Source organism: Ambystoma mexicanum, chromosome 13, assembly GCF_040938575.1.
Source record: "Ambystoma mexicanum isolate Mex_15411 chromosome 13, UKY_AmexF1_1, whole genome shotgun sequence".
NCBI lineage: Eukaryota > Metazoa > Chordata > Amphibia > Caudata > Ambystomatidae > Ambystoma > Ambystoma mexicanum.
In genome coordinates, this window is record NC_090938.1 from 358,613,217 (window position 1) to 358,638,860 (window position 25,644).

A 25,644-nucleotide genomic window follows, 5' to 3' on the forward strand; every position below is an offset into this window, starting at 1 on the left:
CAATGAACTTATTTTTACATCTCTATTTCCATATCTGTACTCATTCCTGTCTTTCACAGGGAGGTTGAAAGACTTTGGTCTATGTTTAAATGCAGACTATAAAGAAAAAATACGACGAAGGTGGGATTCGAACCCACGCGTGCAGAGCACAATGGATTAGCAGTCCATCGCCTTAACCACTCGGCCACCTCGTCTGTTTGGGAACGGTGCTCGAGTCCCATGCTTAAAGAAGAGATAAAACAATGGTGGTGCAAAGTCAGTGAAAAATAGATCATGTTTGTCATAATAGAAACAAGATCGTTGACTCGTTCTTCCTTACCCGGCCATTGATAGATAAACACATCAAGTTGAAGTTCAGAAAAATATAACAAGAGCTCCTGGAGGGTTCACAACACTAATCCAGAGGAAGGTGCTTGTTCTTCCGTATGGCACACCATTAGTAGTAAAACCAGCATAACGCAAGCTCCAGTTTCCCAGTGTTTGGCATCATTCAACGTTTCCAGCCAAGATCAAAGTTCAGATGCTGCTGCTTCCTGTGATGTCATTGAATTTAAATAGTGAGTGATGGCAATAACCCTTTTCCAATTAAATTTTGCCACATCAACGTCCCTGAAAATAGAGAAAGGCGTGCAACCCAGAACCGCTGTACTGTTCAATAGAGTAAGGGCTTCACCGTGATCATCTGCATCTGTCATCACAAGATTATCAAGGTCTTTTTCTTGAAGAAATTAGGTCCAGAAAGCCGACCTTCCCCACAGACTATTCAGACACCTTGCGCTTGTGGCTTTGTTATAGGCCCGAATCCATTGGTAAAAGGTTGCACAGGTACAATGTGCAATATCAGTTCCTATTCAACAATGTTCAAGAAAATTACCATTTGGAGGCCCTGATGAGGATCGAACTCACGACCCCTGGTTTACAAGACCAGTGCTCTGCCACTGAGCTACAGAGCCCCTCAGGTTACGACGCATAACAGCAACACAACGAGCACACAACATGATGTTTACTGGGTAGACATATTTGAAGGGTGTGTGAGAATGTATGTATATGATTGTGATTTGACCTGTTTTTTTCTGGCCGATTTTTTGAGGAGCAGCTAATTTGTGCGTATTCCGTGCAATTTTAGGGTGACTAATGAGGAGATGTGATGCGTGAAAGTTGAAAAAAACATGTACATGGCAGCAGAGAGACAATATGGATATTACCTTTGCTTTTTTAAATTTCTATCCGGATTCTGGCTCAAAGGGTAGTCAAGCACAGCAGATTGCATTCCTGCCAGTAACACGACAACCTTGTTTGTGTCCTTCTTAATCAACTAACATGCATATTTTCACTTTTGTCTGTATGTTCTTTGAAAGCCAATGGCAATGGTGCTTAGAGCAATGCAGATGTTTAAAAAAGATTTCAAAAGTTAAAATCGACAAAGGTGGGATTCGAAACCACGCGTGTACAGTAGATTAGCAGTCCATCGCCTTAACCACTCGGCCACCTCGTCTACAGGGATTATGTTAGGCATTCAAGTCTTTACAGGTAATAACACAAACATCTTCAAAATAGAACCACAATGCGTTCCTTGTTGAGGTACATCCAGCCGTTTGCAGGAAAACTGCCTCACTTGCTGTTGAGAAAAATTCATCAAAGTCCTGGGGTGTTTATAGGCATCGCCAAGATGACATTGGGAGGTGTTTCAATTGACACGTGTTGAATATGAGGAAGAGCATCATGCTGGCTCCAGTGGCACTGCCTGCAGCATGACAAAAATGTAGAAGGGACATTTGACTGCACCATTGGCTGAACATCAGTGGCAAAGTGTATATCAGGCTAAAAGGTAAGCTCCAGTGGCACAATATGGGCACTACAAGGCACCCATAATTTGGTGTCAGCTAAAAAGACAATGCCAGAGCTTGTGGGTGCTTTTGTACACTTGTGTGTGTGTTTGTGGGTGTAGTTTCATGTTGAAAACCAAAACACAGCAGCTCCAGTGGCGCAATCGGTTAGCGCGCGGTACTTATACAGCAGTACATGCAGTGAGCAATGCCGAGGTTGTGAGTTCAAGCCTCACCTGGAGCAACTTTGGAACTTTTTACTAATTCACCTCAAAACTGAATTATTGAACCAATAAATGTTCTGGACATTTTTTGGTTCACCTCAAGGTTTCCTTGATTGTCAGTTAATGTTGTATGACAGCTCCTCTGCCTTTTAGACATGGAATACTCATTGCAAGTTATTTATGGGGTGTTTGCGCTTTAAATACAGCTACGGAGGGTTTTTGAAAATAGAACAGAAAATAAAAAATGTCAACTGTTATTATACTCCATTTTCTGCTGAGCACCACTTACGGAAGACATTTGTAAAGGTAGAAAAAGGGTTACTGGAGTAGGATCCAGGAGACAATATCAACTTACAAAGAATAATGTTGTCTATTTACTGCATTATCGCCTTTGAAGCAAACCTCTGAGAATAAATACCCTTTCACTAATCAGGCAGTCACTTTGATAAAATCAAGCAGAACAAGGATGCTGATAGGAACTCGCCTCATTTGCATATGGGCTAGGGCTTCTGGGAGCCATGAGAATTAGGAGTTGAAGGTTTTGCAGATCGAGATTGCTAAAGGGCTGGGCATTTGCACAGACCTCTCCATGCCTGATTGGTGCCGAAGGTTAGTTGCAAGTGGTCCCCTGCTCACCCTACCTTACACAGGGCCATGCCCAGTTAGGCCCCTCAGGGCTAGGCCCGGCAGGGCTAAGCCCGGCGTTTGTCAGGCGTTCGTCAGGCGAAGTGCCTGGACCCCTGCTCATCATACCTCAGAATCTGGTCTAGCTATTGCAGACATGGGGAATGGTGCTTATATCCCATTGACAGCGCCCACAAGCTGCATACTAATAGCCAATGATGTGTGAATGCGGTCAGGGTAGCAGACATATAGAACAATTGGGTGGGTTCGCTTCCGAACTGGATGCACAGGAGCAGGAGAGAATGGCTGTTGGCGATGTCTACCGACCCCTTCCCCTACACACACGGGCACATACACACACACACACACACATAGCCATTGGAGCTATGCAGAGCTAATCAGAAAGATTGGTAATCATTAGAACATGAAAGATATGTGTTCATTTTTTATTAAACTTGTGGACTCCCGCAGAAACGGAGGGACTCACATCTCTAATTGAGGCTTGCTTACCTCTATACAAATGTGTTTGCTGGCTGTCTTTCTTCAACTGGTATGTGCGGTTGTGTCTGTCTTTGTCTTTCAACACGCCTGGCACGTTTACATTATCAAAGAGATGATTGTATGGAGATGGGGAACACCCCTCCGTTGCATTGTGAACTTGAACAGTCTTTTCACCAAAGCAGCTACATGCGACATTGCAAGGTTTTTGTCAGTCTTTGCCTGAAAACATTAGGCCTTCCTCTCGAACTCTATTTCACTCCTTCTGTGGAAGACTTCAATTATGAGGATGCATCCCGTCATAAAAGGTTCTCTGTAGATGGTGCAACTCTGGCTTCTCTTCCCCGTGCTTTTTGAAAATAATCCGCCCGAGGCCCTGATGAGGTTTGAACTCATGACCCCTGGTTTACGAGACCAGTGCTCTGCCACTGAGCTACAAGGCCACCTGCTGCTTGCTCACAGCCAACAACAGAAAGTGCAAAGAAACCATGGGTTTTACCTAGGTAGATCTCCAGGTATATGAATTTCTGGTTGTGTAAAAATGGCTGTATATCTCTGCATGTGTTCAGTACGTCATCATACATCTGATTTGCGAAAGCGTGTGTGCTTATGTTGGTGATACATTGTCGGTATGCGTTTGAGTATGTACTTTTACGGGTATGTATGTATTGAGTAGGATGCTGAACAGGTTCATGAGTTTAGATAGCAGGTCAGAATGATGGCAAAAGGAACATGTAAAAGGCAGACAACTAAAAGAAAAAAGAATTTGGGATGTAAGCTTGGGAGTTTACTAACTGCGCTGATTTTGGCTCCTATAATAGTAAAGAATGGAAACCTACGAGGAAAGTCTTTGACTAATTTCATTCTCCGCCTGCACCAATGAACTTATTTTTACATCTCTATTTCCATATCTGTACTCATTCCTGTCTTTCACAGGGAGGTTGAAAGACTTTGGTCTATGTTTAAATGCAGACTATAAAGAAAAAATACGACGAAGGTGGGATTCGAACCCACGCGTGCAGAGCACAATGGATTAGCAGTCCATCGCCTTAACCACTCGGCCACCTCGTCTGTTTGGGAACGGTGCTCGAATCCCATGCTTAAAGAAGAGATAAAACAATGGTGGTGCAAAGTCAGTGAAAAATAGATCATGTTTGTCATAATAGAAACAAGATCGTTGACTCGTTCTTCCTTACCCGGCCATTGATAGATAAACACATCAAGTTGAAGTTCAGAAAAATATAACAAGAGCTCCTGGAGGGTTCACAACACTAATCCAGAGGAAGGTGCTTGAGCTTCCGTATGGCACACCATTAGTAGTAAAACCAGCATAACGCAAGCTCCAGTTTCCCAGTGTTTGGCATCATTCAACGTTTCCAGCCAAGATCAAAGTTCAGATGCTGCTGCTTCCTGTGATGTCATTGAATTTAAATAGTGAGTGATGGCAATAACCCTTTTCCAATTAAATTTTGCCACATCAACGTCCCTGAAAATAGAGAAAGGCGTGCAACCCAGAACCGCTGTACTGTTCAATAGAGTAAGGGCTTCACCGTGATCATCTGCATCTGTCATCACAAGATTATCAAGGTCTTTTTCTTGAAGAAATTAGGTCCAGAAAGCCGACCTTCCCCACAGACTATTCAGACACCTTGCGCTTGTGGCTTTGTTATAGGCCCGAATCCATTGGTAAAAGGTTGCACAGGTACAATGTGCAATATCAGTTCCTATTCAACAATGTTCAAGAAAATTACCATTTGGAGGCCCTGATGAGGATCGAACTCACGACCCCTGGTTTACAAGACCAGTGCTCTGCCACTGAGCTACAGAGCCCCTCAGGTTACGACGCATAACAGCAACACAACGAGCACACAACATGATGTTTACTGGGTAGACATATTTGAAGGGTGTGTGAGAATGTATGTATATGATTGTGATTTGACCTGTTTTTTTCTGGCCGATTTTTTGAGGAGCAGCTAATTTGTGCGTATTCCGTGCAATTTTAGGGTGACTAATGAGGAGATGTGATGCGTGAAAGTTGAAAAAAACATGTACATGGCAGCAGAGAGACAATATGGATATTACCTTTGCTTTTTTAAATTTCTATCCGGATTCTGGCTCAAAGGGTAGTCAAGCACAGCAGATTGCATTCCTGCCAGTAACACGACAACCTTGTTTGTGTCCTTCTTAATCAACTAACATGCATATTTTCACTTTTGTCTGTATGTTCTTTGAAAGCCAATGGCAATGGTGCTTAGAGCAATGCAGATGTTTAAAAAAGATTTCAAAAGTTAAAATCGACAAAGGTGGGATTCGAAACCACGCGTGTACAGTAGATTAGCAGTCCATCGCCTTAACCACTCGGGCACCTCGTCTACAGGGATTATGTTAGGCATTCAAGTCTTTACAGGTAATAACACAAACATCTTCAAAAAAGAACCACAATGCGTTCCTTGTTGAGGTACATCCAGCCGTTTGCAGGAAAACTGCCTCACTTGCTGTTGAGAAAAATTCATCAAAGTCCTGGGGTGTTTATAAGCATCGCCAAGATGACATTGGGAGGTGTTTCAATTGACACGTGTTGAATATGAGGAAGAGCATCATGCTGGCTCCAGTGGCACTGCCTGCAGCATGACAAAAATGTAGAAGGGACATTTGACTGCACCATTGGCTGAACATCAGTGGCAAAGTGTATATCAGGCTAAAAGGTAAGCTCCAGTGGCACAATATGGGCACTACAAGGCACCCATAATTTGGTGTCAGCTAAAAAGACAATGCCAGAGCTTGTGGGTGCTTTTGTACACTTGTGTGTGTGTTTGTGGGTGTAGTTTCATGTTGAAAACCAAAACACAGCAGCTCCAGTGGCGCAATCGGTTAGCGCGCGGTACTTATACAGCAGTACATGCAGTGAGCAATGGCGAGGTTGTGAGTTCAAGCCTCACCTGGAGCAACTTTGGAACTTTTTACTAATTCACCTCAAAACTGAATTATTGAACCAATAAATGTTCTGGACATTTTTTGGTTCACCTCAAGGTTTCCTTGATTGTCAGTTAATGTTGTATGACAGCTCCTCTGCCTTTTAGACATGGAATACTCATTGCAAGTTATTTATGGGGTGTTTGCGCTTTAAATACAGCTACGGAGGGTTTTTGAAAATAGAACAGAAAATAAAAAATGTCAACTGTTATTATACTCCATTTTCTGCTGAGCACCACTTACGGAAGACATTTGTAAAGGTAGAAAAAGGGTTACTGGAGTAGGATCCAGGAGACAATATCAACTTACAAAGAATAATGTTGTCTATTTACTGCATTATCGCCTTTGAAGCAAACCTCTGAGAATAAATACCCTTTCACTAATCAGGCAGTCACTTTGATAAAATCAAGCAGAACAAGGATGCTGATAGGAACTCGCCTCATTTGCATATGGGTTAGGGCTTCTGGGAGCCATGAGAATTAGGAGTTGAAGGTTTTGCAGATCGAGATTGCTAAAGGGCTGGGCATTTGCACAGACCTCTCCATGCCTGATTGGTGCCGAAGGTTAGTTGCAAGTGGTCCCCTGCTCACCCTACCTTACACAGGGCCATGCCCAGTTAGGCCCCTCAGGGCTAGGCCCGGCAGGGCTAAGCCCGGCGTTCGTCAGGCGAAGTGCCTGGACCCCTGCTCATCATACCTCAGAATCTGGTCTAGCTATTGCAGACATGGGGAATGGTGCTTATATCCCATTGACAGCGCCCACAAGCTGCATACTAATAGCCAATGATGTGTGAATGCGGTCAGGGTAGCAGACATATAGAACAATTGGGTGGGTTCGCTTCCGAACTGGATGCACAGGAGCAGGAGAGAATGGCTGTTGGCGATGTATGCAACTTGCTCTGCGTGAACACATCTACCGACCCCTTCCCCTACACACACGGGCACATACACACACACACACACACATAGCCATTGGAGCTATGCAGAGCTAATCAGAAAGATTGGTAATCATTAGAACATGAAAGATATGTGTTCATTTTTTATTAAACTTGTGGACTCCCGCAGAAACGGAGGGACTCACATCTCTAATTGAGGCTTGCTTACCTCTATACAAATGTGTTTGCTGGCTGTCTTTCTTCAACTGGTATGTGCGGTTGTGTCTGTCTTTGTCTTTCAACACGCCTGGCACGTTTACATTATCAAAGAGATGATTGTATGGAGATGGGGAACACCCCTCCGTTGCATTGTGAACTTGAACAGTCTTTTCACCAAAGCAGCTACATGCGACATTGCAAGGTTTTTGTCAGTCTTTGCCTGAAAACATTAGGCCTTCCTCTCGAACTCTATTTCACTCCTTCTGTGGAAGACTTCAATTATGAGGATGCATCCCGTCATAAAAGGTTCTCTGTAGATGGTGCAACTCTGGCTTCTCTTCCCCGTGCTTTTTGAAAATAATCCGCCCGAGGCCCTGATGAGGTTTGAACTCATGACCCCTGGTTTACGAGACCAGTGCTCTGCCACTGAGCTACAAGGCCACCTGCTGCTTGCTCACAGCCAACAACAGAAAGTGCAAAGAAACCATGGGTTTTACCTAGGTAGATCTCCAGGTATATGAATTTCTGGTTGTGTAAAAATGGCTGTATATCTCTGCATGTGTTCAGTACGTCATCATACATCTGATTTGCGAAAGCGTGTGTGCTTATGTTGGTGATACATTGTCGGTATGCGTTTGAGTATGTACTTTTACGGGTATGTATGTATTGAGTAGGATGCTGAACAGGTTCATGAGTTTAGATAGCAGGTCAGAATGATGGCAAAAGGAACATGTAAAAGGCAGACAACTAAAAGAAAAAAGAATTTGGGATGTAAGCTTGGGAGTTTACTAACTGCGCTGATTTTGGCTCCTATAATAGTAAAGAATGGAAACCTACGAGGAAAGTCTTTGACTAATTTCATTCTCCGCCTGCACCAATGAACTTATTTTTACATCTCTATTTCCATATCTGTACTCATTCCTGTCTTTCACAGGGAGGTTGAAAGACTTTGGTCTATGTTTAAATGCAGACTATAAAGAAAAAATACGACGAAGGTGGGATTCGAACCCACGCGTGCAGAGCACAATGGATTAGCAGTCCATCGCCTTAACCACTCGGCCACCTCGTCTGTTTGGGAACGGTGCTCGAGTCCCATGCTTAAAGAAGAGATAAAACAATGGTGGTGCAAAGTCAGTGAAAAATAGATCATGTTTGTCATAATAGAAACAAGATCGTTGACTCGTTCTTCCTTACCCGGCCATTGATAGATAAACACATCAAGTTGAAGTTCAGAAAAATATAACAAGAGCTCCTGGAGGGTTCACAACACTAATCCAGAGGAAGGTGCTTGTTCTTCCGTATGGCACACCATTAGTAGTAAAACCAGCATAACGCAAGCTCCAGTTTCCCAGTGTTTGGCATCATTCAACGTTTCCAGCCAAGATCAAAGTTCAGATGCTGCTGCTTCCTGTGATGTCATTGAATTTAAATAGTGAGTGATGGCAATAACCCTTTTCCAATTAAATTTTGCCACATCAACGTCCCTGAAAATAGAGAAAGGCGTGCAACCCAGAACCGCTGTACTGTTCAATAGAGTAAGGGCTTCACCGTGATCATCTGCATCTGTCATCACAAGATTATCAAGGTCTTTTTCTTGAAGAAATTAGGTCCAGAAAGCCGACCTTCCCCACAGACTATTCAGACACCTTGCGCTTGTGGCTTTGTTATAGGCCCGAATCCATTGGTAAAAGGTTGCACAGGTACAATGTGCAATATCAGTTCCTATTCAACAATGTTCAAGAAAATTACCATTTGGAGGCCCTGATGAGGATCGAACTCACGACCCCTGGTTTACAAGACCAGTGCTCTGCCACTGAGCTACAGAGCCCCTCAGGTTACGACGCATAACAGCAACACAACGAGCACACAACATGATGTTTACTGGGTAGACATATTTGAAGGGTGTGTGAGAATGTATGTATATGATTGTGATTTGACCTGTTTTTTTCTGGCCGATTTTTTGAGGAGCAGCTAATTTGTGCGTATTCCGTGCAATTTTAGGGTGACTAATGAGGAGATGTGATGCGTGAAAGTTGAAAAAAACATGTACATGGCAGCAGAGAGACAATATGGATATTACCTTTGCTTTTTTAAATTTCTATCCGGATTCTGGCTCAAAGGGTAGTCAAGCACAGCAGATTGCATTCCTGCCAGTAACACGACAACCTTGTTTGTGTCCTTCTTAATCAACTAACATGCATATTTTCACTTTTGTCTGTATGTTCTTTGAAAGCCAATGGCAATGGTGCTTAGAGCAATGCAGATGTTTAAAAAAGATTTCAAAAGTTAAAATCGACAAAGGTGGGATTCGAAACCACGCGTGTACAGTAGATTAGCAGTCCATCGCCTTAACCACTCGGCCACCTCGTCTACAGGGATTATGTTAGGCATTCAAGTCTTTACAGGTAATAACACAAACATCTTCAAAATAGAACCACAATGCGTTCCTTGTTGAGGTACATCCAGCCGTTTGCAGGAAAACTGCCTCACTTGCTGTTGAGAAAAATTCATCAAAGTCCTGGGGTGTTTATAGGCATCGCCAAGATGACATTGGGAGGTGTTTCAATTGACACGTGTTGAATATGAGGAAGAGCATCATGCTGGCTCCAGTGGCACTGCCTGCAGCATGACAAAAATGTAGAAGGGACATTTGACTGCACCATTGGCTGAACATCAGTGGCAAAGTGTATATCAGGCTAAAAGGTAAGCTCCAGTGGCACAATATGGGCACTACAAGGCACCCATAATTTGGTGTCAGCTAAAAAGACAATGCCAGAGCTTGTGGGTGCTTTTGTACACTTGTGTGTGTGTTTGTGGGTGTAGTTTCATGTTGAAAACCAAAACACAGCAGCTCCAGTGGCGCAATCGGTTAGCGCGCGGTACTTATACAGCAGTACATGCAGTGAGCAATGCCGAGGTTGTGAGTTCAAGCCTCACCTGGAGCAACTTTGGAACTTTTTACAAATTCACCTCAAAACTGAATTATTGAACCAATAAATGTTCTGGACATTTTTTGGTTCACCTCAAGGTTTCCTTGATTGTCAGTTAATGTTGTATGACAGCTCCTCTGCCTTTTAGACATGGAATACTCATTGCAAGTTATTTATGGGGTGTTTGCGCTTTAAATACAGCTACGGAGGGTTTTTGAAAATAGAACAGAAAATAAAAAATGTCAACTGTTATTATACTCCATTTTCTGCTGAGCACCACTTACGGAAGACATTTGTAAAGGTAGAAAAAGGGTTACTGGAGTAGGATCCAGGAGACAATATCAACTTACAAAGAATAATGTTGTCTATTTACTGCATTATCGCCTTTGAAGCAAACCTCTGAGAATAAATACCCTTTCACTAATCAGGCAGTCACTTTGATAAAATCAAGCAGAACAAGGATGCTGATAGGAACTCGCCTCATTTGCATATGGGCTAGGGCTTCTGGGAGCCATGAGAATTAGGAGTTGAAGGTTTTGCAGATCGAGATTGCTAAAGGGCTGGGCATTTGCACAGACCTCTCCATGCCTGATTGGTGCCGAAGGTTAGTTGCAAGTGGTCCCCTGCTCACCCTACCTTACACAGGGCCATGCCCAGTTAGGCCCCTCAGGGCTAGGCCCGGCAGGGCTAAGCCCGGCGTTCGTCAGGCGAAGTGCCTGGACCCCTGCTCATCATACCTCAGAATCTGGTCTAGCTATTGCAGACATGGGGAATGGTGCTTATATCCCATTGACAGCGCCCACAAGCTGCATACTAATAGCCAATGATGTGTGAATGCGGTCAGGGTAGCAGACATATAGAACAATTGGGTGGGTTCGCTTCCGAACTGGATGCACAGGAGCAGGAGAGAATGGCTGTTGGCGATGTATGCAACTTGCTCTGCGTGAACACATCTACCGACCCCTTCCCCTACACACACGGGCACATACACACACACACACACACATAGCCATTGGAGCTATGCAGAGCTAATCAGAAAGATTGGTAATCATTAGAACATGAAAGATATGTGTTCATTTTTTATTAAACTTGTGGACTCCCGCAGAAACGGAGGGACTCACATCTCTAATTGAGGCTTGCTTACCTCTATACAAATGTGTTTGCTGGCTGTCTTTCTTCAACTGGTATGTGCGGTTGTGTCTGTCTTTGTCTTTCAACACGCCTGGCACGTTTACATTATCAAAGAGATGATTGTATGGAGATGGGGAACACCCCTCCGTTGCATTGTGAACTTGAACAGTCTTTTCACCAAAGCAGCTACATGCGACATTGCAAGGTTTTTGTCAGTCTTTGCCTGAAAACATTAGGCCTTCCTCTCGAACTCTATTTCACTCCTTCTGTGGAAGACTTCAATTATGAGGATGCATCCCGTCATAAAAGGTTCTCTGTAGATGGTGCAACTCTGGCTTCTCTTCCCCGTGCTTTTTGAAAATAATCCGCCCGAGGCCCTGATGAGGTTTGAACTCATGACCCCTGGTTTACGAGACCAGTGCTCTGCCACTGAGCTACAAGGCCACCTGCTGCTTGCTCACAGCCAACAACAGAAAGTGCAAAGAAACCATGGGTTTTACCTAGGTAGATCTCCAGGTATATGAATTTCTGGTTGTGTAAAAATGGCTGTATATCTCTGCATGTGTTCAGTACGTCATCATACATCTGATTTGCGAAAGCGTGTGTGCTTATGTTGGTGATACATTGTCGGTATGCGTTTGAGTATGTACTTTTACGGGTATGTATGTATTGAGTAGGATGCTGAACAGGTTCATGAGTTTAGATAGCAGGTCAGAATGATGGCAAAAGGAACATGTAAAAGGCAGACAACTAAAAGAAAAAAGAATTTGGGATGTAAGCTTGGGAGTTTACTAACTGCGCTGATTTTGGCTCCTATAATAGTAAAGAATGGAAACCTACGAGGAAAGTCTTTGACTAATTTCATTCTCCGCCTGCACCAATGAACTTATTTTTACATCTCTATTTCCATATCTGTACTCATTCCTGTCTTTCACAGGGAGGTTGAAAGACTTTGGTCTATGTTTAAATGCAGACTATAAAGAAAAAATACGACGAAGGTGGGATTCGAACCCACGCGTGCAGAGCACAATGGATTAGCAGTCCATCGCCTTAACCACTCGGCCACCTCGTCTGTTTGGGAACGGTGCTCGAGTCCCATGCTTAAAGAAGAGATAAAACAATGGTGGTGCAAAGTCAGTGAAAAATAGATCATGTTTGTCATAATAGAAACAAGATCGTTGACTCGTTCTTCCTTACCCGGCCATTGATAGATAAACACATCAAGTTGAAGTTCAGAAAAATATAACAAGAGCTCCTGGAGGGTTCACAACACTAATCCAGAGGAAGGTGCTTGTTCTTCCGTATGGCACACCATTAGTAGTAAAACCAGCATAACGCAAGCTCCAGTTTCCCAGTGTTTGGCATCATTCAACGTTTCCAGCCAAGATCAAAGTTCAGATGCTGCTGCTTCCTGTGATGTCATTGAATTTAAATAGTGAGTGATGGCAATAACCCTTTTCCAATTAAATTTTGCCACATCAACGTCCCTGAAAATAGAGAAAGGCGTGCAACCCAGAACCGCTGTACTGTTCAATAGAGTAAGGGCTTCACCGTGATCATCTGCATCTGTCATCACAAGATTATCAAGGTCTTTTTCTTGAAGAAATTAGGTCCAGAAAGCCGACCTTCCCCACAGACTATTCAGACACCTTGCGCTTGTGGCTTTGTTATAGGCCCGAATCCATTGGTAAAAGGTTGCACAGGTACAATGTGCAATATCAGTTCCTATTCAACAATGTTCAAGAAAATTACCATTTGGAGGCCCTGATGAGGATCGAACTCACGACCCCTGGTTTACAAGACCAGTGCTCTGCCACTGAGCTACAGAGCCCCTCAGGTTACGACGCATAACAGCAACACAACGAGCACACAACATGATGTTTACTGGGTAGACATATTTGAAGGGTGTGTGAGAATGTATGTATATGATTGTGATTTGACCTGTTTTTTTCTGGCCGATTTTTTGAGGAGCAGCTAATTTGTGCGTATTCCGTGCAATTTTAGGGTGACTAATGAGGAGATGTGATGCGTGAAAGTTGAAAAAAACATGTACATGGCAGCAGAGAGACAATATGGATATTACCTTTGCTTTTTTAAATTTCTATCCGGATTCTGGCTCAAAGGGTAGTCAAGCACAGCAGATTGCATTCCTGCCAGTAACACGACAACCTTGTTTGTGTCCTTCTTAATCAACTAACATGCATATTTTCACTTTTGTCTGTATGTTCTTTGAAAGCCAATGGCAATGGTGCTTAGAGCAATGCAGATGTTTAAAAAAGATTTCAAAAGTTAAAATCGACAAAGGTGGGATTCGAAACCACGCGTGTACAGTAGATTAGCAGTCCATCGCCTTAACCACTCGGCCACCTCGTCTACAGGGATTATGTTAGGCATTCAAGTCTTTACAGGTAATAACACAAACATCTTCAAAATAGAACCACAATGCGTTCCTTGTTGAGGTACATCCAGCCGTTTGCAGGAAAACTGCCTCACTTGCTGTTGAGAAAAATTCATCAAAGTCCTGGGGTGTTTATAGGCATCGCCAAGATGACATTGGGAGGTGTTTCAATTGACACGTGTTGAATATGAGGAAGAGCATCATGCTGGCTCCAGTGGCACTGCCTGCAGCATGACAAAAATGTAGAAGGGACATTTGACTGCACCATTGGCTGAACATCAGTGGCAAAGTGTATATCAGGCTAAAAGGTAAGCTCCAGTGGCACAATATGGGCACTACAAGGCACCCATAATTTGGTGTCAGCTAAAAAGACAATGCCAGAGCTTGTGGGTGCTTTTGTACACTTGTGTGTGTGTTTGTGGGTGTAGTTTCATGTTGAAAACCAAAACACAGCAGCTCCAGTGGCGCAATCGGTTAGCGCGCGGTACTTATACAGCAGTACATGCAGTGAGCAATGCCGAGGTTGTGAGTTCAAGCCTCACCTGGAGCAACTTTGGAACTTTTTACTAATTCACCTCAAAACTGAATTATTGAACCAATAAATGTTCTGGACATTTTTTGGTTCACCTCAAGGTTTCCTTGATTGTCAGTTAATGTTGTATGACAGCTCCTCTGCCTTTTAGACATGGAATACTCATTGCAAGTTATTTATGGGGTGTTTGCGCTTTAAATACAGCTACGGAGGGTTTTTGAAAATAGAACAGAAAATAAAAAATGTCAACTGTTATTATACTCCATTTTCTGCTGAGCACCACTTACGGAAGACATTTGTAAAGGTAGAAAAAGGGTTACTGGAGTAGGATCCAGGAGACAATATCAACTTACAAAGAATAATGTTGTCTATTTACTGCATTATCGCCTTTGAAGCAAACCTCTGAGAATAAATACCCTTTCACTAATCAGGCAGTCACTTTGATAAAATCAAGCAGAACAAGGATGCTGATAGGAACTCGCCTCATTTGCATATGGGCTAGGGCTTCTGGGAGCCATGAGAATTAGGAGTTGAAGGTTTTGCAGATCGAGATTGCTAAAGGGCTGGGCATTTGCACAGACCTCTCCATGCCTGATTGGTGCCGAAGGTTAGTTGCAAGTGGTCCCCTGCTCACCCTACCTTACACAGGGCCATGCCCAGTTAGGCCCCTCAGGGCTAGGCCCGGCAGGGCTAAGCCCGGCGTTCGTCAGGCGAAGTGCCTGGACCCCTGCTCATCATACCTCAGAATCTGGTCTAGCTATTGCAGACATGGGGAATGGTGCTTATATCCCATTGACAGCGCCCACAAGCTGCATACTAATAGCCAATGATGTGTGAATGCGGTCAGGGTAGCAGACATATAGAACAATTGGGTGGGTTCGCTTCCGAACTGGATGCACAGGAGCAGGAGAGAATGGCTGTTGGCGATGTATGCAACTTGCTCTGCGTGAACACATCTACCGACCCCTTCCCCTACACACACGGGCACATACACACACACACACACACATAGCCATTGGAGCTATGCAGAGCTAATCAGAAAGATTGGTAATCATTAGAACATGAAAGATATGTGTTCATTTTTTATTAAACTTGTGGACTCCCGCAGAAACGGAGGGACTCACATCTCTAATTGAGGCTTGCTTACCTCTATACAAATGTGTTTGCTGGCTGTCTTTCTTCAACTGGTATGTGCGGTTGTGTCTGTCTTTGTCTTTCAACACGCCTGGCACGTTTACATTATCAAAGAGATGATTGTATGGAGATGGGGAACACCCCTCCGTTGCATTGTGAACTTGAACAGTCTTTTCACCAAAGCAGCTACATGCGACATTGCAAGGTTTTTGTCAGTCTTTGCCTGAAAACATTAGGCCTTCCTCTCGAACTCTATTTCACTCCTTCTGTGGAAGACTTCAATTATGAGGATGCATCCCGTCATAAAAGGTTCTCTGTAGATGGTGCAACTCTGGCTTCTCTTCCCCGTGCTTTTTGAAAATAATCCGCCCGAGGCCCTGATGAGGTTTGAACTCATGACCCCTGGTTTACGAAACCAGTGCTCTGCCACTGAGCTACAAGGCCACCTGCTGCTTGCTCACAGCCAACAACAGAAAGTGCAAAGAAACCATGGGTTTTACCTAGGTAGATCTCCAGGTATATGAATTTCTGGTTGTGTAAAAATGGCTGTATATCTCTGCATGTGTTCAGTACGTCATCATACATCTGATTTGCGAAAGCGTGTGTGCTTATGTTGGTGATACATTGTCGGTATGCGTTTGAGTATGTACTTTTACGGGTATGTATGTATTGAGTAGGATGCTGAACAGGTTCATGAGTTTAGATAGCAGGTCAGAATGATGGCAAAAGGAACATGTAAAAGGCAGACAACTAAAAGAAAAAAGAATTTGGGATGTAAGCTTGGGAGTTTACTAACTGCGCTGATTTTGGCTCCTATAATAGTAAAGAATGGAAACCTACGAGGAAAGTCTTTGACTAATTTCATTCTCCGCCTGCACCAATGAACTTATTTTTACATCTCTATTTCCATATCTGTACTCATTCCTGTCTTTCACAGGGAGGTTGAAAGACTTTGGTCTATGTTTAAATGCAGACTATAAAGAAAAAATACGACGAAGGTGGGATTCGAACCCACGCGTGCAGAGCACAATGGATTAGCAGTCCATCGCCTTAACCACTCGGCCACCTCGTCTGTTTGGGAACGGTGCTCGAATCCCATGCTTAAAGAAGAGATAAAACAATGGTGGTGCAAAGTCAGTGAAAAATAGATCATGTTTGTCATAATAGAAACAAGATCGTTGACTCGTTCTTCCTTACCCGGCCATTGATAGATAAACACATCAAGTTGAAGTTCAGAAAAATATAACAAGAGCTCCTGGAGGGTTCACAACACTAATCCAGAGGAAGGTGCTTGAGCTTCCGTATGGCACACCATTAGTAGTAAAACCAGCATAACGCAAGCTCCAGTTTCCCAGTGTTTGGCATCATTCAACGTTTCCAGCCAAGATCAAAGTTCAGATGCTGCTGCTTCCTGTGATGTCATTGAATTTAAATAGTGAGTGATGGCAATAACCCTTTTCCAATTAAATTTTGCCACATCAACGTCCCTGAAAATAGAGAAAGGCGTGCAACCCAGAACCGCTGTACTGTTCAATAGAGTAAGGGCTTCACCGTGATCATCTGCATCTGTCATCACAAGATTATCAAGGTCTTTTTCTTGAAGAAATTAGGTCCAGAAAGCCGACCTTCCCCACAGACTATTCAGACACCTTGCGCTTGTGGCTTTGTTATAGGCCCGAATCCATTGGTAAAAGGTTGCACAGGTACAATGTGCAATATCAGTTCCTATTCAACAATGTTCAAGAAAATTACCATTTGGAGGCCCTGATGAGGATCGAACTCACGACCCCTGGTTTACAAGACCAGTGCTCTGCCACTGAGCTACAGAGCCCCTCAGGTTACGACGCATAACAGCAACACAACGAGCACACAACATGATGTTTACTGGGTAGACATATTTGAAGGGTGTGTGACAATGTATGTATATGATTGTGATTTGACCTGTTTTTTTCTGGCCGATTTTTTGAGGAGCAGCTAATTTGTGCGTATTCCGTGCAATTTTAGGGTGACTAATGAGGAGATGTGATGCGTGAAAGTTGAAAAAAACATGTACATGGCAGCAGAGAGACAATATGGATATTACCTTTGCTTTTTTAAATTTCTATCCGGATTCTGGCTCAAAGGGTAGTCAAGCACAGCAGATTGCATTCCTGCCAGTAACACGACAACCTTGTTTGTGTCCTTCTTAATCAACTAACATGCATATTTTCACTTTTGTCTGTATGTTCTTTGAAAGCCAATGGCAATGGTGCTTAGAGCAATGCAGATGTTTAAAAAAGATTTCAAAAGTTAAAATCGACAAAGGTGGGATTCGAAACCACGCGTGTACAGTAGATTAGCAGTCCATCGCCTTAACCACTCGGCCACCTCGTCTACAGGGATTATGTTAGGCATTCAAGTCTTTACAGGTAATAACACAAACATCTTCAAAATAGAACCACAATGCGTTCCTTGTTGAGGTACATCCAGCCGTTTGCAGGAAAACTGCCTCACTTGCTGTTGAGAAAAATTCATCAAAGTCCTGGGGTGTTTATAGGCATCGCCAAGATGACATTGGGAGGTGTTTCAATTGACACGTGTTGAATATGAGGAAGAGCATCATGCTGGCTCCAGTGGCACTGCCTGCAGCATGACAAAAATGTAGAAGGGACATTTGACTGCACCATTGGCTGAACATCAGTGGCAAAGTGTATATCAGGCTAAAAGGTAAGCTCCAGTGGCACAATATGGGCACTACAAGGCACCCATAATTTGGTGTCAGCTAAAAAGACAATGCCAGAGCTTGTGGGTGCTTTTGTACACTTGTGTGTGTGTTTGTGGGTGTAGTTTCATGTTGAAAACCAAAACACAGCAGCTCCAGTGGCGCAATCGGTTAGCGCGCGGTACTTATACAGCAGTACATGCAGTGAGCAATGCCGAGGTTGTGAGTTCAAGCCTCACCTGGAGCAACTTTGGAACTTTTTACTAATTCACCTCAAAACTGAATTATTGAACCAATAAATGTTCTGGACATTTTTTGGTTCACCTCAAGGTTTCCTTGATTGTCAGTTAATGTTGTATGACAGCTCCTCTGCCTTTTAGACATGGAATACTCATTGCAAGTTATTTATGGGGTGTTTGCGCTTTAAATACAGCTACGGAGGGTTTTTGAAAATAGAACAGAAAATAAAAAATGTCAACTGTTATTATACTCCATTTTCTGCTGAGCACCACTTACGGAAGACATTTGTAAAGGTAGAAAAAGGGTTACTGGAGTAGGATCCAGGAGACAATATCAACTTACAAAGAATAATGTTGTCTATTTACTGCATTATCGCCTTTGAAGCAAACCTCTGAGAATAAATACCCTTTCACTAATCAGGCAGTCACTTTGATAAAATCAAGCAGAACAAGGATGCTGATAGGAACTCGCCTCATTTGCATATGGGCTAGGGCTTCTGGGAGCCATGAGAATTAGGAGTTGAAGGTTTTGCAGATCGAGATTGCTAAAGGGCTGGGCATTTGCACAGACCTCTCCATGCCTGATTGGTGCCGAAGGTTAGTTGCAAGTGGTCCCCTGCTCACCCTACCTTACACAGGGCCATGCCCAGTTAGGCCCCTCAGGGCTAGGCCCGGCAGGGCTAAGCCCGGCGTTTGTCAGGCGAAGTGCCTGGACCCCTGCTCATCATACCTCAGAATCTGGTCTAGCTATTGCAGACATGGGGAATGGTGCTTATATCCCATTGACAGCGCCCACAAGCTGCATACTAATAGCCAATGATGTGTGAATGCGGTCAGGGTAGCAGACATATAGAACAATTGGGTGGGTTCGCTTCCGAACTGGATGCACAGGAGCAGGAGAGAATGGCTGTTGGCGATGTATGCAACTTGCTCTGCGTGAACACATCTACCGACCCCTTCCCCTACACACACGGGCACATACACACACACACACACACATAGCCATTGGAGCTATGCAGAGCTAATCAGAAAGATTGGTAATCATTAGAACATGAAAGATATGTGTTCATTTTTTATTAAACTTGTGGACTCCCGCAGAAACGGAGGGACTCACATCTCTAATTGAGGCTTGCTTACCTCTATACAAATGTGTTTGCTGGCTGTCTTTCTTCAACTGGTATGTGCGGTTGTGTCTGTCTTTGTCTTTCAACACGCCTGGCACATTTACATTATCAAAGAGATGATTGTATGGAGATGGGGAACACCCCTCCGTTGCATTGTGAACTTGAACAGTCTTTTCACCAAAGCAGCTACATGCGACATTGCAAGGTTTTTGTCAGTCTTTGCCTGAAAACATTAGGCCTTCCTCTCGAACTCTATTTCACTCCTTCTGTGGAAGACTTCAATTATGAGGATGCATCCCGTCATAAAAGGTTCTCTGTAGATGGTGCAACTCTGGCTTCTCTTCCCCGTGCTTTTTGAAAATAATCCGCCCGAGGCCCTGATGAGGTTTGAACTCATGACCCCCTGGTTTACGAGACCAGTGCTCTGCCACTGAGCTACAAGGCCACCTGCTGCTTGCTCACAGCCAACAACAGAAAGTGCAAAGAAACCATGGGTTTTACCTAGGTAGATCTCCAGGTATATGAATTTCTGGTTGTGTAAAAATGGCTGTATATCTCTGCATGTGTTCAGTACGTCATCATACATCTGATTTGCGAAAGCGTGTGTGCTTATGTTGGTGATACATTGTCGGTATGCGTTTGAGTATGTACTTTTACGGGTATGTATGTATTGAGTAGGATGCTGAACAGGTTCATGAGTTTAGATAGCAGGTCAGAATGATGGCAAAAGGAACATGTAAAAGGCAGACAACTAAAAGAAAAAAGAATTTGGGATGTAAGCTTGGGAGTTTACTAACTGCGCTGATTTTGGCTCCTATAATAGTAAAGAATGGAAACCTACGAGGAAAGTCTTTGACTAATTTCATTCTCCGCCTGCACCAATGAACTTATTTTTACATCTCTATTTCCATATCTGTACTCATTCCTGTCTTTCACAGGGAGGTTGAAAGACTTTGGTCTATGTTTAAATGCAGACTATAAAGAAAAAATACGACGAAGGTGGGATTCGAACCCACGCGTGCAGAGCACAATGGATTAGCAGTCCATCGCCTTAACCACTCGGCCACCTCGTCTGTTTGGGAACGGTGCTCGAATCCCATGCTTAAAGAAGAGATAAAACAATGGTGGTGCAAAGTCAGTGAAAAATAGATCATGTTTGTCATAATAGAAACAAGATCGTTGACTCGTTCTTCCTTACCCGGCCATTGATAGATAAACACATCAAGTTGAAGTTCAGAAAAATATAACAAGAGCTCCTGGAGGGTTCACAACACTAATCCAGAGGAAGGTGCTTGAGCTTCCGTATGGCACACCATTAGTAGTAAAACCAGCATAACGCAAGCTCCAGTTTCCCAGTGTTTGGCATCATTCAACGTTTCCAGCCAAGATCAAAGTTCAGATGCTGCTGCTTCCTGTGATGTCATTGAATTTAAATAGTGAGTGATGGCAATAACCCTTTTCCAATTAAATTTTGCCACATCAACGTCCCTGAAAATAGAGAAAGGCGTGCAACCCAGAACCGCTGTACTGTTCAATAGAGTAAGGGCTTCACCGTGATCATCTGCATCTGTCATCACAAGATTATCAAGGTCTTTTTCTTGAAGAAATTAGGTCCAGAAAGCCGACCTTCCCCACAGACTATTCAGACACCTTGCGCTTGTGGCTTTGTTATAGGCCCGAATCCATTGGTAAAAGGTTGCACAGGTACAATGTGCAATATCAGTTCCTATTCAACAATGTTCAAGAAAATTACCATTTGGAGGCCCTGATGAGGATCGAACTCACGACCCCTGGTTTACAAGACCAGTGCTCTGCCACTGAGCTACAGAGCCCCTCAGGTTACGACGCATAACAGCAACACAACGAGCACACAACATGATGTTTACTGGGTAGACATATTTGAAGGGTGTGTGAGAATGTATGTATATGATTGTGATTTGACCTGTTTTTTTCTGGCCGATTTTTTGAGGAGCAGCTAATTTGTGCGTATTCCGTGCAATTTTAGGGTGACTAATGAGGAGATGTGATGCGTGAAAGTTGAAAAAAACATGTACATGGCAGCAGAGAGACAATATGGATATTACCTTTGCTTTTTTAAATTTCTATCCGGATTCTGGCTCAAAGGGTAGTCAAGCACAGCAGATTGCATTCCTGCCAGTAACACGACAACCTTGTTTGTGTCCTTCTTAATCAACTAACATGCATATTTTCACTTTTGTCTGTATGTTCTTTGAAAGCCAATGGCAATGGTGCTTAGAGCAATGCAGATGTTTAAAAAAGATTTCAAAAGTTAAAATCGACAAAGGTGGGATTCGAAACCACGCGTGTACAGTAGATTAGCAGTCCATCGCCTTAACCACTCGGCCACCTCGTCTACAGGGATTATGTTAGGCATTCAAGTCTTTACAGGTAATAACACAAACATCTTCAAAATAGAACCACAATGCGTTCCTTGTTGAGGTACATCCAGCCGTTTGCAGGAAAACTGCCTCACTTGCTGTTGAGAAAAATTAATCAAAGTCCTGGGGTGTTTATAGGCATCACCAAGATGACATTGGGAGGTGTTTCAATTGACACGTGTTGAATATGAGGAAGAGCATCATGCTGGCTCCAGTGGCACTGCCTGCAGCATGACAAAAATGTAGAAGGGACATTTGACTGCACCATTGGCTGAACATCAGTGGCAAAGTGTATATCAGGCTAAAAGGTAAGCTCCAGTGGCACAATATGGGCACTACAAGGCACCCATAATTTGGTGTCAGCTAAAAAGACAATGCCAGAGCTTGTGGGTGCTTTTGTACACTTGTGTGTGTGTTTGTGGGTGTAGTTTCATGTTGAAAACCAAAACACAGCAGCTCCAGTGGCAAGTACATGCAGTGAGCAATGCCGAGGTTGTGAGTTCAAGCCTCACCTGGAGCAACTTTGGAACTTTTTACTAATTCACCTCAAAACTGAATTATTGAACCAATAAATGTTCTGGACATTTTTTGGTTCACCTCAAGGTTTCCTTGATTGTCAGTTAATGTTGTATGACAGCTCCTCTGCCTTTTAGACATGGAATACTCATTGCAAGTTATTTATGGGGTGTTTGCGCTTTAAATACAGCTACGGAGGGTTTTTGAAAATAGAACAGAAAATAAAAAATGTCAACTGTTATTATACTCCATTTTCTGCTGAGCACCACTTACGGAAGACATTTGTAAAGGTAGAAAAAGGCTTACTGGAGTAGGATCCAGGAGACAATATCAACTTACAAAGAATAATGTTGTCTATTTACTGCATTATCGCCTTTGAAGCAAACCTCTGAGAATAAATACCCTTTCACTAATCAGGCAGTCACTTTGATAAAATCAAGCAGAACAAGGATGCTGATAGGAACTCGCCTCATTTGCATATGGGCTAGGGCTTCTGGGAGCCATGAGAATTAGGAGTTGAAGGTTTTGCAGATCGAGATTGCTAAAGGGCTGGGCATTTGCACAGACCTCTCCATGCCTGATTGGTGCCGAAGGTTAGTTGCAAGTGGTCCCCTGCTCACCCTACCTTACACAGGGCCATGCCCAGTTAGGCCCCTCAGGGCTAGGCCCGGCAGGGCTAAGCCCGGCGTTCGTCAGGCGAAGTGCCTGGACCCCTGCTCATCATACCTCAGAATCTGGTCTAGCTATTGCAGACATGGGGAATGGTGCTTATATCCCATTGACAGCGCCCACAAGCTGCATACTAATAGCCAATGATGTGTGAATGCGGTCAGGGTAGCAGACATATAGAACAATTGGGTGGGTTCGCTTCCGAACTGGATGCACAGGAGCAGGAGAGAATGGCTGTTGGCGATGTATGCAACTTGCTCTGCGTGAACACATCTACCGACCCCTTCCCCTACACACACGGGCACATACACACACACACACACACATAGCCATTGGAGCTATGCAGAGCTAATCAGAAAGATTGGTAATCATTAGAACATGAAAGATATGTGTTCATTTTTTATTAAACTTGTGGACTCCCGCAGAAACGGAGGGACTCACATCTCTAATTGAGGCTTGCTTACCTCTATACAAATGTGTTTGCTGGCTGTCTTTCTTCAACTGGTATGTGCGGTTGTGTCTGTCTTTGTCTTTCAACACGCCTGGCACGTTTACATTATCAAAGAGATGATTGTATGGAGATGGGGAACACCCCTCCGTTGCATTGTGAACTTGAACAGTCTTTTCACCAAAGCAGCTACATGCGACATTGCAAGGTTTTTGTCAGTCTTTGCCTGAAAACATTAGGCCTTCCTCTCGAACTCCATTTCACTCCTTCTGTGGAAGACTTCAATTATGAGGATGCATCCCGTCATAAAAGGTTCTCTGTAGATGGTGCAACTCTGGCTTCTCTTCCCCGTGCTTTTTGAAAATAATCCGCCCGAGGCCCTGATGAGGTTTGAACTCATGACCCCTGGTTTACGAAACCAGTGCTCTGCCACTGAGCTACAAGGCCACCTGCTGCTTGCTCACAGCCAACAACAGAAAGTGCAAAGAAACCATGGGTTTTACCTAGGTAGATCTCCAGGTATATGAATTTCTGGTTGTGTAAAAATGGCTGTATATCTCTGCATGTGTTCAGTACGTCATCATACATCTGATTTGTGAAAGCGTGTGTGCTTATGTTGGTGATACATTGTCGGTATGCGTTTGAGTATGTACTTTTACGGGTATGTATGTATTGAGTAGGATGCTGAACAGGTTCATGAGTTTAGATAGCAGGTCAGAATGATGGCAAAAGGAACATGTAAAAGGCAGACAACTAAAAGAAAAAAGAATTTGGGATGTAAGCTTGGGAGTTTACTAACTGCGCTGATTTTGGCTCCTATAATAGTAAAGAATGGAAACCTACGAGGAAAGTCTTTGACTAATTTCATTCTCCGCCTGCACCAATGAACTTATTTTTACATCTCTATTTCCATATCTGTACTCATTCCTGTCTTTCACAGGGAGGTTGAAAGACTTTGGTCTATGTTTAAATGCAGACTATAAAGAAAAAATACGATCCCACGCGTGCAGAGCACAATGGATTAGCAGTCCATCGCCTTAACCACTCGGCCACCTCGTCTGTTTGGGAACGGTGCTCGAATCCCATGCTTAAAGAAGAGATAAAACAATGGTGGTGCAAAGTCAGTGAAAAATAGATCATGTTTGTCATAATAGAAACAAGATCGTTGACTCGTTCTTCCTTACCCGGCCATTGATAGATAAACACATCAAGTTGAAGTTCAGAAAAATATAACAAGAGCTCCTGGAGGGTTCACAACACTAATCCAGAGGAAGGTGCTTGAGCTTCCGTATGGCACACCATTAGTAGTAAAACCAGCATAACGCAAGCTCCAGTTTCCCAGTGTTTGGCATCATTCAACGTTTCCAGCCAAGATCAAAGTTCAGATGCTGCTGCTTCCTGTGATGTCATTGAATTTAAATAGTGAGTGATGGCAATAACCCTTTTCCAATTAAATTTTGCCACATCAACGTCCCTGAAAATAGAGAAAGGCGTGCAACCCAGAACCGCTGTACTGTTCAATAGAGTAAGGGCTTCACCGTGATCATCTGCATCTGTCATCACAAGATTATCAAGGTCTTTTTCTTGAAGAAATTAGGTCCAGAAAGCCGACCTTCCCCACAGACTATTCAGACACCTTGCGCTTGTGGCTTTGTTATAGGCCCGAATCCATTGGTAAAAGGTTGCACAGGTACAATGTGCAATATCAGTTCCTATTCAACAATGTTCAAGAAAATTACCATTTGGAGGCCCTGATGAGGATCGAACTCACGACCCCTGGTTTACAAGACCAGTGCTCTGCCACTGAGCTACAGAGCCCCTCAGGTTACAACGCATAACAGCAACACAACGAGCACACAACATGATGTTTACTGGGTAGACATATTTGAAGGGTGTGTGAGAATGTATGTATATGATTGTGATTTGACCTGTTTTTTTCTGGCCGATTTTTTGAGGAGCAGCTAATTTGTGCGTATTCCGTGCAATTTTAGGGTGACTAATGAGGAGATGTGATGCGTGAAAGTTGAAAAAAACATGTACATGGCAGCAGAGAGACAATATGGATATTACCTTTGCTTTTTTAAATTTCTATCCGGATTCTGGCTCAAAGGGTAGTCAAGCACAGCAGATTGCATTCCTGCCAGTAACACGACAACCTTGTTTGTGTCCTTCTTAATCAACTAAC

At 43.4% G+C, this 25,644-nt stretch overlaps 29 non-coding genes across 29 annotated transcripts; 5 read left to right on the forward strand and 24 right to left on the reverse strand.

The window, feature by feature from the left end:
• Window positions 1-112: 112 nt before the first annotated feature.
• On the reverse strand, window positions 113-194 carry TRNAS-GCU (transfer RNA serine (anticodon GCU)). The gene has a single exon. It is a non-coding gene; the product is annotated as a tRNA-Ser (tRNA).
• A 687-nt stretch (window positions 195-881) lies between these two features.
• TRNAT-UGU (transfer RNA threonine (anticodon UGU)) lies at window positions 882-953 on the reverse strand. The gene has a single exon. It is a non-coding gene; the product is annotated as a tRNA-Thr (tRNA).
• Window positions 954-1,418: 465 nt separating this feature from the next.
• TRNAS-GCU (transfer RNA serine (anticodon GCU)) lies at window positions 1,419-1,495 on the reverse strand. Its single transcript has one exon. It is a non-coding gene; the product is annotated as a tRNA-Ser (tRNA).
• Window positions 1,496-1,975: 480 nt separating this feature from the next.
• Window positions 1,976-2,070, forward strand: TRNAI-UAU (transfer RNA isoleucine (anticodon UAU)). Its single transcript has 2 exons — window positions 1,976-2,013; window positions 2,035-2,070. It is a non-coding gene; the product is annotated as a tRNA-Ile (tRNA).
• A 1,473-nt stretch (window positions 2,071-3,543) lies between these two features.
• On the reverse strand, window positions 3,544-3,615 carry TRNAT-CGU (transfer RNA threonine (anticodon CGU)). The gene has a single exon. It is a non-coding gene; the product is annotated as a tRNA-Thr (tRNA).
• A 546-nt stretch (window positions 3,616-4,161) lies between these two features.
• On the reverse strand, window positions 4,162-4,243 carry TRNAS-GCU (transfer RNA serine (anticodon GCU)). Its single transcript has one exon. It is a non-coding gene; the product is annotated as a tRNA-Ser (tRNA).
• Window positions 4,244-4,930: 687 nt separating this feature from the next.
• TRNAT-UGU (transfer RNA threonine (anticodon UGU)) lies at window positions 4,931-5,002 on the reverse strand. The gene has a single exon. It is a non-coding gene; the product is annotated as a tRNA-Thr (tRNA).
• Window positions 5,003-6,024: 1,022 nt separating this feature from the next.
• On the forward strand, window positions 6,025-6,119 carry TRNAI-UAU (transfer RNA isoleucine (anticodon UAU)). Its single transcript has 2 exons — window positions 6,025-6,062; window positions 6,084-6,119. It is a non-coding gene; the product is annotated as a tRNA-Ile (tRNA).
• Window positions 6,120-7,607: 1,488 nt separating this feature from the next.
• TRNAT-CGU (transfer RNA threonine (anticodon CGU)) lies at window positions 7,608-7,679 on the reverse strand. Its single transcript has one exon. It is a non-coding gene; the product is annotated as a tRNA-Thr (tRNA).
• Window positions 7,680-8,225: 546 nt separating this feature from the next.
• TRNAS-GCU (transfer RNA serine (anticodon GCU)) lies at window positions 8,226-8,307 on the reverse strand. The gene has a single exon. It is a non-coding gene; the product is annotated as a tRNA-Ser (tRNA).
• A 687-nt stretch (window positions 8,308-8,994) lies between these two features.
• TRNAT-UGU (transfer RNA threonine (anticodon UGU)) lies at window positions 8,995-9,066 on the reverse strand. The gene has a single exon. It is a non-coding gene; the product is annotated as a tRNA-Thr (tRNA).
• Window positions 9,067-9,531: 465 nt separating this feature from the next.
• On the reverse strand, window positions 9,532-9,608 carry TRNAS-GCU (transfer RNA serine (anticodon GCU)). Its single transcript has one exon. It is a non-coding gene; the product is annotated as a tRNA-Ser (tRNA).
• Window positions 9,609-10,088: 480 nt separating this feature from the next.
• On the forward strand, window positions 10,089-10,183 carry TRNAI-UAU (transfer RNA isoleucine (anticodon UAU)). The gene is made up of 2 exons: window positions 10,089-10,126; window positions 10,148-10,183. It is a non-coding gene; the product is annotated as a tRNA-Ile (tRNA).
• A 1,488-nt stretch (window positions 10,184-11,671) lies between these two features.
• On the reverse strand, window positions 11,672-11,743 carry TRNAT-CGU (transfer RNA threonine (anticodon CGU)). The gene has a single exon. It is a non-coding gene; the product is annotated as a tRNA-Thr (tRNA).
• A 546-nt stretch (window positions 11,744-12,289) lies between these two features.
• On the reverse strand, window positions 12,290-12,371 carry TRNAS-GCU (transfer RNA serine (anticodon GCU)). Its single transcript has one exon. It is a non-coding gene; the product is annotated as a tRNA-Ser (tRNA).
• Window positions 12,372-13,058: 687 nt separating this feature from the next.
• Window positions 13,059-13,130, reverse strand: TRNAT-UGU (transfer RNA threonine (anticodon UGU)). The gene has a single exon. It is a non-coding gene; the product is annotated as a tRNA-Thr (tRNA).
• A 465-nt stretch (window positions 13,131-13,595) lies between these two features.
• TRNAS-GCU (transfer RNA serine (anticodon GCU)) lies at window positions 13,596-13,672 on the reverse strand. The gene has a single exon. It is a non-coding gene; the product is annotated as a tRNA-Ser (tRNA).
• Window positions 13,673-14,152: 480 nt separating this feature from the next.
• Window positions 14,153-14,247, forward strand: TRNAI-UAU (transfer RNA isoleucine (anticodon UAU)). Its single transcript has 2 exons — window positions 14,153-14,190; window positions 14,212-14,247. It is a non-coding gene; the product is annotated as a tRNA-Ile (tRNA).
• Window positions 14,248-15,735: 1,488 nt separating this feature from the next.
• TRNAT-CGU (transfer RNA threonine (anticodon CGU)) lies at window positions 15,736-15,807 on the reverse strand. The gene has a single exon. It is a non-coding gene; the product is annotated as a tRNA-Thr (tRNA).
• A 546-nt stretch (window positions 15,808-16,353) lies between these two features.
• Window positions 16,354-16,435, reverse strand: TRNAS-GCU (transfer RNA serine (anticodon GCU)). Its single transcript has one exon. It is a non-coding gene; the product is annotated as a tRNA-Ser (tRNA).
• Window positions 16,436-17,122: 687 nt separating this feature from the next.
• Window positions 17,123-17,194, reverse strand: TRNAT-UGU (transfer RNA threonine (anticodon UGU)). The gene has a single exon. It is a non-coding gene; the product is annotated as a tRNA-Thr (tRNA).
• Window positions 17,195-17,659: 465 nt separating this feature from the next.
• On the reverse strand, window positions 17,660-17,736 carry TRNAS-GCU (transfer RNA serine (anticodon GCU)). The gene has a single exon. It is a non-coding gene; the product is annotated as a tRNA-Ser (tRNA).
• A 480-nt stretch (window positions 17,737-18,216) lies between these two features.
• TRNAI-UAU (transfer RNA isoleucine (anticodon UAU)) lies at window positions 18,217-18,311 on the forward strand. Its single transcript has 2 exons — window positions 18,217-18,254; window positions 18,276-18,311. It is a non-coding gene; the product is annotated as a tRNA-Ile (tRNA).
• A 1,488-nt stretch (window positions 18,312-19,799) lies between these two features.
• Window positions 19,800-19,872, reverse strand: TRNAT-CGU (transfer RNA threonine (anticodon CGU)). Its single transcript has one exon. It is a non-coding gene; the product is annotated as a tRNA-Thr (tRNA).
• A 546-nt stretch (window positions 19,873-20,418) lies between these two features.
• Window positions 20,419-20,500, reverse strand: TRNAS-GCU (transfer RNA serine (anticodon GCU)). Its single transcript has one exon. It is a non-coding gene; the product is annotated as a tRNA-Ser (tRNA).
• Window positions 20,501-21,187: 687 nt separating this feature from the next.
• On the reverse strand, window positions 21,188-21,259 carry TRNAT-UGU (transfer RNA threonine (anticodon UGU)). Its single transcript has one exon. It is a non-coding gene; the product is annotated as a tRNA-Thr (tRNA).
• A 465-nt stretch (window positions 21,260-21,724) lies between these two features.
• On the reverse strand, window positions 21,725-21,801 carry TRNAS-GCU (transfer RNA serine (anticodon GCU)). Its single transcript has one exon. It is a non-coding gene; the product is annotated as a tRNA-Ser (tRNA).
• A 2,033-nt stretch (window positions 21,802-23,834) lies between these two features.
• TRNAT-CGU (transfer RNA threonine (anticodon CGU)) lies at window positions 23,835-23,906 on the reverse strand. Its single transcript has one exon. It is a non-coding gene; the product is annotated as a tRNA-Thr (tRNA).
• A 1,299-nt stretch (window positions 23,907-25,205) lies between these two features.
• Window positions 25,206-25,277, reverse strand: TRNAT-UGU (transfer RNA threonine (anticodon UGU)). Its single transcript has one exon. It is a non-coding gene; the product is annotated as a tRNA-Thr (tRNA).
• Window positions 25,278-25,644: the final 367 nt, after the last annotated feature.